The sequence below is a fragment of the Camellia sinensis genome, chromosome 2, assembly GCF_055761805.1.
Source record: "Camellia sinensis isolate YWXY chromosome 2, ASM5576180v1, whole genome shotgun sequence".
Lineage (NCBI taxonomy): Eukaryota > Viridiplantae > Streptophyta > Magnoliopsida > Ericales > Theaceae > Camellia > Camellia sinensis.
Window position 1 is genome coordinate 113,088,585 of NC_138962.1, and position 15,957 is coordinate 113,104,541.

At 34.7% G+C, this 15,957-nt stretch overlaps 1 long non-coding RNA gene across 1 annotated transcript; it reads left to right on the forward strand.

Annotated features, from left to right (window-relative positions):
* The first annotated feature begins 1,490 nt into the window (after positions 1–1,490).
* Positions 1,491–4,301, forward strand: LOC145819657 (uncharacterized). The gene is made up of 3 exons (XR_014360428.1): positions 1,491–2,426; positions 3,962–4,007; positions 4,096–4,301. It is a non-coding gene; the product is annotated as an uncharacterized LOC145819657 (long non-coding RNA).
* The last annotated feature ends 11,656 nt before the right edge of the window (positions 4,302–15,957 follow it).

Consider the following 15,957-nt stretch of genomic DNA (forward strand, 5'->3'; position numbering starts at 1 on the left):
AACGGTGACTTACCAAAGAAAATGAGGCCGGTGTAAAATACGCCGGTGTCGGACGATGGCAAGGAGCAAAGAAGTGCAGCAAAAGCCTCGCCGGAAGGGAAGAGTGAAGGTGGTTACAGAAAGCTTCACGAGAGTAACAATGGCGGACTTGGGAAAGAAAAGTTAGAGAGAGAAAAAGCTAGGAGCTTGGGAACGAGGATGCAAAAGTGAAAAGACGGAGAGAGAGAGAAGCGATTTTGATCAAATGCGGAGAATGGCGGTAAAAAACCATCAATGCGCTTAGGGCGACGTGCTTGTCAGACGGTGCATGTAGACGCAAGACAACTTAAAGACGCGTATCAAGTACAATCCAGTAAGGAGAAGATGCGTGGCTAAAACGGTTGGGTTGCTGTGCGTGACAGCTCACCCGTATGACGAATCTCTTGAAGTGCTTGGTTTAATGAAGCAAAAACATCGGCTATGAGGATGATCTCAGCTAAATAATTTGATCAGATTTGGTTATTTGTCCTAAGGCATTGATGAAAGCAAATCATAGGTCTTGGTCACATAAGAGCAACGGGTGGTGACCTCGGGAATGAAGGGTAAGGTGAGCTTAGCCGATGTGATAAATGGAAGAAATGATATAGGTTCCATCACCTCAGGATGCCAAGGTAATAGAACCTAGGGGGCAGTTGTGGAGACATAACTTTTGAATGACGGCACGTGGCCGAGGTGACACTGAAGTGTCAGCCGACGTGCTACGTGTCTTGGTTATGACACCGAGGTAATTTCGGCTAGGCCGAGGTTATCTGCAAGAATACCGGAATCCGAGATAAGCGGATAAGAGATAAGGGACAAGAGTCCTAGATTGGTAGAGGACTTCAATTTGGATAAAGATGAGACTTTTAGAGAGTTTATCCTAATCCTGTTGGGAGTCCGAGATTAGTAGTAATCCAGAGTCCATTGGAACTAGGCTTCTATTGGGACTAGGTTTGTGTTGGCTATAAAAGGGAGGCACCCTCATGGGTCTAAGGTATGCTTTGTATATTCTGAATAGTGAGTTAAGCACTTTTGCTATCTTTGAGAGATAGCTGGCTTAATCGTCGGAGTGCTCCGGGTGGACGAACCACCGCCGGAATCTCTTCTTTCTGTGACAGGTCGTTTGAGTTTAATCTATTCTACGGGTGCTCTCCAGCTAAGTACTAGTTTGGCAGTGTGGTCAGAAATCAACTCACACAGATTCTCATCCTGATGTTTTATAGTCATTATATTCTCCCATTTTGCCATCAAGTTCTTTGGAAGGGTTGAGATAGTGATATATTATTGAACCTATATTCTCAATTTTTGTGATACAATTTTAGCTTTCTAAGTGTCTTTTATTTTTTTCCCAAGTGTTCGATCTTTTTTTTCACTTGGTCATTGCAATGAGTCCATCTAGTTGATCACATCAATTATTGAAAAATGTGCTATGAATTCGCCTATCTAATTAGTTATTTGTATGTTCTCGCTCTAGAAGTCGTTAGCTAAGATTATCAACTTTTAGCTTGGAAAAGAATCTTATACATAAGCCCAAAATAAGGACGCAGTGGAGGGGAGAGATTTGGAGGCATTTGATTTGCACCCACTCTCTACTTCAAATTTTATTTAATTGTTTTGCAATTCTTCTACCTGTTCTTTTTCTTTTTTTGCTTCCTTCTTGTTTTCCTTTTCCCTTTATGTTTTCTATGTCTCATTTTTTGCTTTAGATTTTTGATTCAACTATTTTGACAATGAAGAACTTTAAGAAGTTTTTGGAGAAGTAGTCTTAGTAGTATTTGTAATTACATTGTTATTAAGTTGACTTTTAGGTGAGAATGGACAAGAACTGACCATGGATGGATGAGCCAAACATTCAATATGGTTTGGGGTGAGGAATGTAATGAGGCTTTATACGTAATAAGATTACGCTATGTAAATGGTATAAAGTAACTTAATTGCCTCTGAAAAGAAATAAATAGTATAGTCTACGTGCTCTTGATAGTGATTGGCCTTCTTTTGTTCATACCCTTTCTTTTGGCTTTATTTTGTTCACACCATTTCTTCTGTTTGATGTCAATTGCATGTGATAGTGCAACAACATAGCTGGATTTCAACCCTTATTTCAATTATTTTGAAGTAATTTTTTTTCTTCTTTTTAATCTTTTGTTGTTTATGGCTGATAAGCTTAAGAGTTTCTTGCATAAACTATGAACCAGAATTTGACGAATATAACTGATTTGAGTGTTGATGTACTGTCTTTTTGCAGTTTATGAATTTCATAATTTTATAATTTTTTCTTCAGAAACTATGAAGCAGAAGCGGAAGTGGACAAATATAACTTATCTGAATGTTGATGTACTGAAATGTATCATGAGTTTTGTAGCTAAATCTTTGAATGGGGCTGGCAGTTTTGCAAGGGCAATACCGGTGTAAGTTTACTTCTAAGAGTGCTCACTTTGTTCATTTTTTTTTTCCTGCTGGCAAAGCACCCTCATATTTGTTGCAATTAATTTTTTCTCCTCTCTTCCCACTCATATTTTATCACTGTCAAACACGCATAGTTCTCTAAATTGTTTGGTTATGGTGAACGAAGATGCGTTAGAGACCAGCGCATATCGAAATTGTTTATATATATATATATCAGAATACTCCAAAATTATTAGAGAAAATCATATGAAAAGCATTACATTTGGAAAAAAAATTGGATCACTATGGGTTTGTATGCTTTTCGTGTTTGCTCGTGCGTTTATCAAATTACGCATACCATTTGTTTGATAATATGCTTGACTAAAATTCAATGTACATGGAAATCACATAATGTTTTCCTTGGCTGGTATATCTCGAAAGATCATGACAAACAATATGCATTAATTTTCTGTTCTTGGTTCCAAATTTGATAGAGACCTCATAGGGTCTGGTGTCATTGGCCTTGATTTGTGATTTGGGGTCATTTAACTTAGGACTAGCCCAACCTAACCTTGTAATTGCAAAGCAGACTTTTAAGTATTAGTAAGAAAATGCCTTCTAATAGAGACATCATAGTGTATGTGTAGGAAAACCTGGGATCAAAATAAGTGAGGTAAAAGATTGTTTAAAGAAAATAAAATGAAAGTTAAATAGTCGATATGTTGGAATTTTTACTTCAAGTGATGTATCTTGGCCCCATGTTTGAACCAAACATTGACACGGTCATGTAGCTTAGGTAATACTGAGAGGCTATTGAACCCAACATCGTAAGCTCTACGCTGTCTTCATTCATCTTTACACGTCCACTGACAGATCCTCAAATGTGTTTTGCACCAGGCTGCCAAATAAAATGGTTACAAAAAGTAGCACTAGATTGAATGTATTGATGCTCTGTAGCAAAATTTATCCCTTGGATTTTAAAGTTACTCACTCTTGACCACTGATGGCACTAATTGTACACAAGTGAAGTGAGTTTTATGTAAAGAATTAGCAAACAGATTCCAAGGGTTTATTGCCTAGCTTGGTTTGCTACTCTTGATGGCTTTATGTCCAGCTGGTGTATGTCTGAAATTTGTTTGAATGGAATGAGTAAGCATTGTATAACCCTTTTTTCTTTTGTTGACTTTATGTCGAGTAACTTGCTCTCTGTTGTTATTTCATAATTGGATAGGAAACCAATCATGCAGTTCTTTTTTCTTTTATTTATTTATTTTTAGTTTCAAATTAGTTGGATTATGAATCAATTGAGTTAAGTTGAGTTCTTGTTTGCCAGAAGCTGAATTCAGAAAATTACACTCTATTTAGAGTGATTTGTTATGTTTGGTTTATAAGTTTGGATTTGTTGATTCTCTATATATTTGGTCTCATGACTTTAAAATATTTGGCAAGATTTTCATTTTAGATTTATTGATTCTATGTATGTCATATTTATATATGGTAATACAAACATTTTATACTAGTAACAATCAAAGTCGTTATTTATTTTCTATTGATCCAGGGGATGAAGAGTCAGTGTGATGAGAAAATGTCCGATTTTGTCTTTTGTAAGATAAGAACAGTCTCTACAAAAATAGTATGTTTATTCATATACTTCTGGCGATTTCTGAATTAATTTGTGTTTTTATTTTTCAGGTCAGAAATTTCCTGGAGAGATGCAAAATATGGTCAAAGAATTCAAGAACTTAGTTTTTTCAAGTTTTTTTTTTTCATTTTTTAATATATGTAATCACAGTTAAAAACTTTTTATTAATTCCTTTGTATATACTTTTGAACATTTAACTTTCATTTATGAAATATATGACGTTATTCCATTCAATATATGGTTGTGATTCAAAATATAGTATATAGTGTGTATATTCCATTCAATATATGGTTGTGATTCAAAATATAGTATATAGTATGTATTACATTCTTCAAATGCTCGTACAAAAACAATATTGATTATTATTCAAATATGTTGAATTCTTTTTTTTATCACACATTTTATTAGTTATTAATCACACTTAAAAGATGTGATCTAAATATTTTTAATCACACTTAAAAGATGTGATCTAAATGTTATTAATCACACTTAAAAGATGTGTTCTAAATATTTTTAATCACATTTAAAAGATGTGATTTAAATATTATTAATCACACTTGAAAAATGTGATAAAATCATTTTTTAATGACACTTAAAAAGTGTGATTAAAAATGATCCATTTTAATTACACTCCCAAAGATCACACTTTAATAAAACTTAAAAGGTGTGATTAAAAAACATACATCACACAAAAAAAGTGTGATGTTTATCTGTATTTGTAGTAGTGTCTCTCTCTCTGTCTCTCTTCATCTCTCATTTAGCCTCGCCGTCTTCTCCTCTCGTTTCTCTCTCCTTACCATCGTAGCCATCGCGGCCTTCCTTCTTCTTTTTGCAGACCACTTCTACCAGTCACCGATCTCCTCCGCCACCCTCTTCGTCGCTGATCTATTCTGCCATTACTGATCCACTCCATCATCAGCTCAGTTCTCATTTGTCTGCTATAACCAAACCACCACTATCGTCCCGCCGTCGCCTCCTACTCTGCCCCTTCTTTCCTCACCTTCTCCGTCTCTCTCATCATCTTTTCTCCCTCTTCTTATATGTTTTCTCTCTTTCATCTGCTGTCCCTTAAGCTTATGTCAAGATTTGGCCAGAAAGTCGAGATTAGGTCGAAATCCACTCAAAACCTCTATCTTTGTTCTTAATCTACTCAAGTATGTACGTGTATTTCATATATATATATATATATATATGTATCATACAATTTCTATATTATAGCACTAATTTAGGACATTTACCCTTTCCCTTAAATCTCTAGCTCTATTGTTAGGCTTTACACCATATTCCCTTACACTGTTAGGTATTAGTGGATGTGGTGTTGATGGCTTCAAAAAGAAGAGTGATGAAAGGAAATATCTTCACATTTGTTCAAAATGGCTCAGATTTGTTCAAAATGATGAATATATTTCACTGATTTGTCACCGTCGTCTATTTATTTTTTATTTATTTTTTTATTTTTTGATGTTGTTGTTGTTGATGATGATAATGAAAGAAGAAGCAAATTGCAACAGATAGGAGATATATATATATATATATATATGAGAGAGATTTGAACATACAGGAAAATAATAAAATTTTGAATAGATAGAACATATTTGTTTTAAATAGATTTGTTATAGTTGATTTTCAATAGATAAAATAATAGATCTGTTCAAATCAAGGGGAAAATTGAATAGATAGACAAAAAATTAGACAGGTAAAATTTTATTTAGACAAATATTTAAACAGATATGGGAAATTTGAGTTAAAGAGGTTAAAAAAAAGTAAACAGATAGGGTAAAAAATTTGAACAGATAGTCAACGGAAAGCCAAACAGATAAAAAAATGGTCAATGGGTAAAATTGAAAACAAAATGTCTTATAGGACTTCTTATCAAACTATTTAAGAAAACGTGGACCTCTCACAAACAAAAAATATCCACAGCATCTAATGCCTTAGACACTCTAAATTGGATTTATCATTAATTTTCTCTATATTTTTGACCGGTAAGTAAATAATTTGGGAAATTCTACATACACAATACATTTATCTCTTTATACTCTCCATTCGAGATTTTTTTTATAAATTTTTTTTCCAATGTGTGAAATTATCTTGAAGGGCAAAATACAAAAATTAAATAGATTTTATTATCTCTTTACACTCATTATACTTCAATCCCTATTTCTTTTCTTTGTTTCTCATTTTTTTTTTATTCTCTACTATACATCTACTTTAGTGTTTTGATCATAAAAGAAAGTAATAGACAAAGAAATGGTGGTGAAGGACCAGTGAGTTTTTTATTTGTTTTTTACATTTTCATTTTGTTTTTTAATAAAGTTGTTCGAATTTTGTTATAAGTACCAGAACCAAACAAAATCAAATAGCTTGGAATCACACTGCTGAACAAAAAATACATATTCGGTAACCCACTATCGAACAAAAAATACTTGTTTAGTAACCTACTGCAGAACAAAAACGTACATGTCTAGTAACTCACTGCCAAACATTTCTAGTTTCATTTTTCTAATATTTTAATTTTTTTGTTTTGAAGGATTATGTTTGTATTCATTGCAGTAAGACTAGTAATGCATTTTTGATGGGCTATATACGTGAGATTTGTTAGATTTATCTGCTTCCTGGTCATCCACAGTATCTCTGATAGCAAATAATTGGATGTGCGTTTATCACCTGCGTGCTAATAGATGGGAGAAAGCATATCCTACCCGTATTGAACAATTTCATATGCTTGCCAGCCGTGATACAGTAACTACTGGAAGTATCAACATAAATGGATTGTGATAATATCTCAGTGTGTTTTTTTAGATATTTGTATTGACAGATTTGAAGATATTTATATTGGCAGATTTTGTGAATGTTTTTATAGATGTTTTTGTACACTTCATATTTTTAGTTTGATATTTTAAGGAAAGTCAATCTGTAAACGTGCAGCAACAGATGGTTGGACAAATCTAGTTTGTTTGGCAACATGACAACGGGATAATCCAAATTGTTTGGCAATGTATAACTGAACAGACCCATTATAAATTATTATTTTTTTAAATGATATTTTAAGGAAAGTGAATTTGTAAATGTGCATCAATAAATGGCTGAACATATATAATTTGCTTGGTAACATGATACCAGAGTAATTCAAAAGAAATAGGTGTAATGCGAAAAATCTGTAAGGATTTTGAAAAAGGTTTAATTTAGGGTTAGTTTTGGTATTATAAAGGATGTAATGAGAATTTCAATTTGGGTGATTCTGCTCGTATCACTACTTTACCTCTTTACACCCTCTATATGAGGTTTTTCCCCCCTCCCTCAATTTTATCCATGTGTGAAATTACCTTTTAAGGACGAAACATTAAAATTAAATATATTTTGTTATCTCTTTACAGCCGTTGGTCTTCAATGGCTACTCCTCTTTTTCCTTTCTTAATTTTTCTTTCCTCTTACACATCTCTTTTCAAAAAGTAATAATCATGGTATTTTGATCATGGTATTTTGGTAGGTTTTTGTTTCGTTTTTCTGGACTGGTGTTCTACTTTTGTTCTGTGGTTCGAAATCGAACAAAATAAAATAGTCCGGCATCACATTGTCGAACAAAAAAATAAGTCTGGTAACCAACTATCGAATAAAAGATACATTTTCGGTAACCCCAAATCGAATTTTTTTAATTTGTTCGGCTTCTCATTACCAAGTATTTTTAGTTTCATTTTTTTATATTTTTTATTTTTTTGCCTGGAAGGATTATACTTATATTTAATGCAATAACGCAAGTACTGCAATATTAGTGAACTCTAGTAATGAATTCATTACAGACGAGGTTTGTTAAATTTTTTTTTTTTATGAATACGATTTTTTCTTTTTTTTTTTAATTTGTATTGAGTTTTGTTAATAATTTGACGTATAAATGTATTTATTATCTTTAGATTTTTAGTAGTCGTGAAGCATTAATCAAATGGGCTTCTGATGTTGGGAAGAAGATTGGATTTGTCATTGTTATAAAGACATCAGATACGGGAGGCAACGACAAAAAACCAAGACTTACACTTACTTGTACAATAAGTGGTTACTATAAAGACAACATGAAAATTAAGAGGGAACGATTGAGGATGACAAGTTCTAAAAGTGTCGATGTCTATTTCTATTAAGGGGGAAAAGATTACCTACAAATTACCAAGACGAATTATGATGATATGTTTGATTGATGGATGCAAACAATGATAGATTTTATGGATATTTTATGGATATTCGTACACTTGATATTTTTATGAATAATTTTACCGATACTTTTTATGTATGATTTTATGGATGCGTGTTTGATTTATGAATTTTTTATGGATGCTTCAAGGAAAAAGTAAATCTTTCAATACAACGACAGGGGCGTAGACAACTCTATTGTAGTTTGCCAACATGACACTAGAGTAATTCCATTTGTATAATAATGTATCACTGAACATGCACTTCACAAGTGGCCCAAATTAATTTCTTGTTATCATCTAATTGGACGGCAACATAATGTTGGGAAAAAAAATATTGTCCGGTAACATGGCACTAGAGTAATTCAAATTAATAAGCATTGTATTACCGAATAGGCCCGCCACAAATTAAAAAATCATTGTTTGGAAGAAAATGTCTCTGTAAATGTATAACAACAAAATGTTGGAGAAATCTATTTTTTTTGGCAGCATAACACCAGAATAATGTAAAGTGTTTAGTACCGTGTTACCAAAATTAGTGGTGGGCCTATGTTACCAAAAATAAGATGGTTGAAAGGATACCAAAAGGTGGTCGAAGATCACAATAGTGACCGTCAACCAACTGAAGAATCACCGAAGGTTGGCTAGAGCTCATTACCCACCTTTAGTAGGTAGTGGTGGTTGGTGGGCGGTGGTGGTGGTAGCAGCAGGTGGTGGGTAAGAGGAGAAAGTGAAAATTTATTTTAAAAACAAGTGAAATATGACATCCCAAAAATCGAGAATATTAGGGGATATAATAATAAAGAAATATAGGGTTCTACTAAGGTTACACATCCAAAAATAAATAACAGTATATCATAGTTTATATATTATAAACAACGTTGCTTTAATTTTATAAATTATAAGTAAAAATAAAATTGCAATAGTGAAATGGAAAATCCAACTTCAGTCCGCGCATGTCGCAGCTTCCCGAGCTTTTGCACAAAAACTTCTTCGCCGGTGAATTCTTTAGAAGTTGGCATCGAATGCAGCAGCAAAAGCCGTGAGCTGTGAAACCCAATAAAAACATCCAACCCCTACTTTCTACACTCGCAGATAATACAAACAAATATAGATATAGCAATATAATAGCAACAAGATACACAAATACACATGTAATGCGGTAAAATGTACAATAATATATAGCGGAAACATTAAGCACGCACAAGCAATTAATAAATTCTACTTTTCATAATGTTCATTCCAAAGTCAATTCTAGGTGATTTGCCAATAGAATGTCGTTTCTACCTGTGGAGGGATAAAAATTAAGGCAAACTTCATTTTATCCCCTGTGGTTTGGGCCTGGTATAGATTACCTCCATGACATTTGAAAATCACCACTTAACCCCCCGTGGTTACTGGATTGAAGTGTAGAATTAACACCGTTAACGATGGAAGTAAAAAGACTATTTTACCCTTATATATATAACCATTATTTACTATTCCTCATTCAACAGTCGTGCATTTGAGAAGAGTAAGGGTTGTGTAGAGAGAACTTAGGGTTTCCACATGTGAAATTAGGGTTTTGATTTAACAAATTAATCTAAATAACATAATTTTCATCAAAACATGTAAAGAAACACAGTTGACAAGTTCAAAAACTTGCTCTTTCCAAGAGGAAATTGTAACAACTTTTTCAAGGAATACTACCCAGAACCATAAACCCCTTAAAATTCAACTTTAATACGTACCAAAGATATAGTAATTTGAAAGAATAGAACCCAGAAACCCACTAAATTAAACAATATATATCAAAACGCAGTTGATTAAATTACAAATACAAGCTAGTGGAAGATGAACTTCACCAAATAGAACTAGAAAGATATAAATAAACAAGAGAGAGAGAGAGAAGCAAATGGAAATTGAACAGAGAATGGAGAGAAAGAGAGAGAGATAAAGAGAGAGAGAGCAGACGACACTTACAATCTACAATCCAAAACCCAAGTGTAACCATTTATGTACCTCAACAAAAAATAAAACTAAAAAACTAAAATCTTGAGTCAGAAAATGAAAAATAAAAAAATACCCAGAAATAGAAACCTTTTGATTTTCAAGACCCAAGTGATAAAAATCAAAGAGAATGAATAATTAAATTCAAATAAACACTATTAGGCTTAAATAAATTTGGGTATTTGATGTTTATCACGGCATGGGAGCTTTGAATGAAGACTTGGATCTCCCTCTTTCTCATCATTGACTTTGACTCAAAGACACGCATTGTTTCAAAGAAAAATTGTTTTAAATTCTAGTGAGGCAATGGATTCCATGGATTTCTAAATTAATGAGATGGCTGTGACAGTCGTTAGAAAAAGGATGTGAGAACAAATGGCGGTGGTGATGGCGGTGAGGAAAGGGGAAGAAGATAAAGATAGCGGTGGGAAAAGGAAAGAGGGGCGTTACAAATGGTATCAGAGCCGACTCTCTGGAGTACTGAGTATGGGCCCCTAGCATCTCTCGGTGCATGTGGGCGGGCTTGCTAGTTGGCAGGCTATTGCACGGGGATGTGTAACCTTAAGAGGGGTGGATTGTAAGGTCCCGGTGTCCCACATTGGGAATGGAGGGAGAGTTCCTAGGATATGAAAGTAAAAACTAGGACCCTTATATAACATCGAGGCCCTTTTCTGAGTGGTGAAATCCCTAGTAGAACTCTCTAGTTAAACGTGCTTAGGCTGGAGTAGTTCTGGGATGGGTGACCCACTAGAAAGAACAAATCCGTGCTGGCATGGCTCAAAGCGAACAATATTGATGACATGTGAAGGGTTGGAATGTTACAAAGTGCTGGGTCCGTATCATCTGCAGTTGTCGTCACCTGGCTTTGCCATCGTTGCCGTGGTGAATGTGATAGGGTCCAAATTGCCGGTCTAAACTGCTTGGGATCATGAGAGGTAGAGGAATGGTAGGATTGTAATTTTAGAGACTTATTAGTAGAGCTGGTCATAGGCCAATTTTGTACAGGTTTGAATCAGTTTTCATCTAACTCGTACTGGTGCAAGTTCTGAAAACTGAACTCGTAGCTGCCTGAACTGCAAGTACGGTTTGTACATGTGGGTGATTCGTTTTGTGTGGGTGGAAAACAAGTAAGAGAGATTTTATTTTTTATTTTTTATTCAACCCAAATAGTTCTCCATTAACAAAAAATGATAATAAAAAAAAAAATAGATAGAAGACATGGAGATTTCCATTAACAGTTCTTTTCCTCCTACATATTCCAAATCTGTTTCATATTGAGTGAGACGACAACGGTTAGAGCAAGGGTCGACGGCGAGTAGGGGCAACGTGTGAGAAATGACGACGACGTATGAGCATGAGAGATGACTAGGCTAATGTATGAATGTAAGAAGCAATGATGATAAGGGAGGAGATGAGGGGGTGATGGCGAGCTTGGTTGACTCCCGATAGGGGAACAGAGTAGGGTGCGAGAGGCGAGGACGACGACAAAGAAAAGATTGTTGGTAGAGAGAAGAGGGCGAAAGGAGAGAGGAGAGAGCAACCCATGTAGAATAGAGAATGAGAGAAACTGTTAGGTTTTTTTTGTAGGAAAAAAAAAAAGAAAAAAGGTAAGAGGTTGTTTTGATGGTGGAGATTTAAAAAAAAATAAAAATGGCGGGTCACTTTTTTGTGGGTGGATCTCCCAAATTCAACCAAAAGTAGACTCGCACCCGCTTGTATGCATCCTTCAAAACTGCCCACAATCATTTGAGTAAGGTAAGGTAGGACGGTTTGTGCGGGTTGGTTAACCCTATGCCCAACCTTACTTGTTAGGGTATTTTGATCTGAAAAAAAATCTCATATTCATAACAACTCTCAACAAATGTGCATGAATTATACTTTTGGTTAGTTTTGATAGAAATTGTAACTATGAACTTCAATCAAGTAACCACGGGGAAAGCGTTTAAGTAGTAATTTCCAAATGTTAGGAGGGTAATCCACACTCGGCCCAAACCACAAGGAGGTAATCCACACCCGGCCCAAACCACAAGGGAGTAAAGTGAAGTTTGTCCTAAAAATTAACCCATGTGAGGTGTGCCCTCCCAATGCCTACATGGAATAAGAATTAAGGTAATAAAAAAATAACTTGCAAAGCAACTTGAGTTGCTTTGATATACATGCATCGGATGAGTTTTAGGCCATACAAATGGCTTATTTTCATTGGATGAAATTGGTGGCTTAAGCTCATTGGACAAAATGAGTGATAGGTTAGACTATATAAAAGGATGTAATCTTCAACTCCAAGGGAAGTATGCCTATACCATTTTATTTACTCGTTCAATTTCATTTATGTATATGTTATCTAACTTGATAGTCAAAGTAGTGTCCTAGGAGTATCCGAGCGTGCCCAACAATTCAGACTCTTGATTTTTGATTTGATATCACTAGTACAATGTAAAATAGAAAATGAGAGTCCAAATTTGGCAACTTTATGCAAAATTCATTTATTGCAAAATATGCCAAAAATGGACTGCATCATCAGATCTCAGAATCACTACCTAATCTTTTTGGAAAACTAGAAAACCTGTGACTTGTGCCAAAGGCCACTATTCATCATAACCAAAGATGCCTTGGTTCGAAACCTTAGGTATGAAGGGGGGAAAGTCATGAATTGAGCACCCCCGCTCACCTGATCAAAAGATCAACCTCTACTAAGCCATGATATGAGTTTTATAGACACTATATACTCATGTTCTAATTTGTTAAATAATGCTAGAAATTACTATGTGAAGCAATCAAGTATAGATCATGTTGCTCATTTTGGTTATGCTTTGACTTCATGTATTTAAAAAAGCCTTTTTAGACAACTCAAAGAAAATCGAGATGACACATATCATCGTCAATAACATTCCAATTTGAGCAACACATCCTCCATCCACTGGCATTCATATAGATATTTTAGATAAGCAAGTAGCCACATGGTATAGTGCTAGACATAGCAAAATAATAGACATACATAAAATGCTAAAACTAGAAATGCTCACCTAGTACTCATTCATGGCAAGCCTCAAAAGTAATATGTTATAAACATATGCATGATCCTATATGAAAATATCTAATGCAATACATATACATAATGCAACTAAAGATTCGACTACTAATATATGACATGTGTCTTATTTCAAAGCATAAGGTAGCACATATAACCACGTAAGAATTGATAAAACCCACAAATGCAAATTAACTGAATCTCAATGTATGAAAGATGAATACAAAGCATGGACATGATAAATGAAACATGATGCTACTCGACAGATACTTAAGTGTGTAAATAAAATGGATAGAAAGACATGAGATTGGAGGTTATTACAACAATTGAATGAATAGACGTGGGGTTGGAAGTTACTACAACAATGAATTTACAACACTGAATTGATTCAGCTAAATGGGACCTGAATCTAAATCATAATAAAATTAAAAACAAAATATAATAATAATCACAAATGCCTAGGAGAGCACTCCCTCAGAAATTGCCCTGTTCTGCTCTGTCCTGCCCAGAGAAATCATCTAGCTATACAGAAAAATCATCCAATCGAAGGAAAAACAATCCAGCTATATAGAACATCCAAGGGAACTCGGTTTTGTGAAGCAGAACCAGAACCAAAACAAAACCAAAACACATCTTCTAAAGAGTTGCTCATCTTTCCTACCTCTTTCTCTTACATGAATGCTCAAGAAAGGAGTAGATAGGCTCAACCCTTATTTAACAACACAAAGAGCTATATACAACATGATATTTATAACAATTTATCAAATGAAATAGAAATTGAAGTCGGAAGAAATTCAAGCCCAAGAAATAAATAGAAACCTACAATCATCTCTTTGTGAATAAGGGTAGATTAATACTCAAATTCATGCTATTAATTGGAGAGAGAGTAGATTAATGTCCAGTATTTCTTGGTGGAAGCTTTGCTTTGAAAGTCATAGATTCATCAAAGAGTGCCGAAAACTCTCTTTTATTTATGGAATAAGGATGTTTCCACTCCTTTCCATGTTCAAAATAGATTAAAAAGAGAGTTTTTAACATCTTTGACAAAAAAAACCTCTTACTTTACTTTCAAGAAAAAAACAACCAAAAATGAAAGCCAATAACTCTCTCAACACCAAATCTCAAGAATCATCCAACTAACTCCATGTAACAATCACAACTACTGATTAGAATTGAGCATGGATTGAAGCATATGAGCTAACTTACGTGAATAATGAGATATGTGATAGGAAAGTGTATGAAAATGAAAGAAACTACACTATATAATCAAACTTGTGGATAGGTGGCTACTTTCTAACTCCTTCCACATCCACAAGGTTCCAAGTATCACATCTATATACAACAATAGTGAATTATAGCACTAGAAAGCAAGAAAAGAGTACAAAAGTATAAGAAAGTAAAGAACTCCATCAACTCAATGGATGGGTGGCTACATCCTAGTTCCCTCTACATCCAGGAGGACCCATTACATGATTACAGTATAACAATAATGAGATACAAAGCTTAAAGATGGAGAAATAGAGAGAGAGAAAGTGAGAAAAATTCAAAGCTTCACCTCTTGAAAAGAGGGTGAGCTTCTTGGTTGTCAAACTCTCTCTCTTGGCACCCTTAAGGTCCTTTAGATGGCTTGGAATCTCAATAAGAAGCTTTAAGATCAAGCTCTAGTGGTGTTTGGGTGGGGGGTGTATGAAGAGGGTGGTGGAGCAGTGAGAAACTTTGAGTCGCAAGGTCTAAGCCTTTGAAAATGATTTTTTCAATCCTTCAAAATGAAGTAAAGAGGTGTATTTATAGGCTTGGATCTAAAACAAAATATCTAAGAAACTTGCAGAGGAAGCCCAAAGGCAAAATATCTAAGCTATTTGTGCAAAATTTGCAAGAAAAAAAAAAGCTGAATATTCGGAAATTGCTTTGTTTTCAAGACAAATCATCTAGCCAGACAAAAAAAACATTTGGCTAGACAATTTTTTCCTGCGCAATCAACTCAGTTTTTTAAAGTTGAAAACATGGTTTTTCCAAAGAATTGCCCCCTTTCCTCTCATTTCCACTTTGTTCTTGCCCAATTTACTATGAAAGTATAACACTTGAATTTTGAAAATGCAAGCCTCGAAACTTTGTAGAGATGTTTGGATCCACACAATAAAAAAACTTTTGAAAAGGGTTTTAAGAAGGTCTAAAATGTTTTGGCCAAAACGGGTGTAAGGTTGGGATTAAAGCTTGAACTCAGCTCTCTTGTTAAGGAATTCGTAAGATAGCACATTCCAACTTTCATCATCGGGTGTTCAGAAGAAAGTGCCCAAGTCTTAGGGCCGGTCAAAATGGGGTGTCTACACCCTCCAGTCGGCAACTACCAGTCAAGAGGCACTAATCATTTATTCTTTTGCAGATTCAGAACAGGGTGACTCATCTTTTTGTTGATCTCTCAATTAATATATGTGGGAGAATTTCAGCTTCCACATTACCTAGTCACTAACACTAGTCACGAGCAATTTTGACTCCCCATTAGTTAAACAAAAACCAATGCATCGCTTACTGCATAATCACCATTGTGTCGTTGACTGCACAAATACCAATAATGCCTACGCACCAAGATTATGTACCCGAGTGGTGATATCACGGGTCTACTCCAAGGGAACGACCTTCCAAGAATGCTCTCCCTATATGAGACCCTCATTGCCACCCTTATGCTTCTCAATTTCATTAAGCAGCCAGAATAT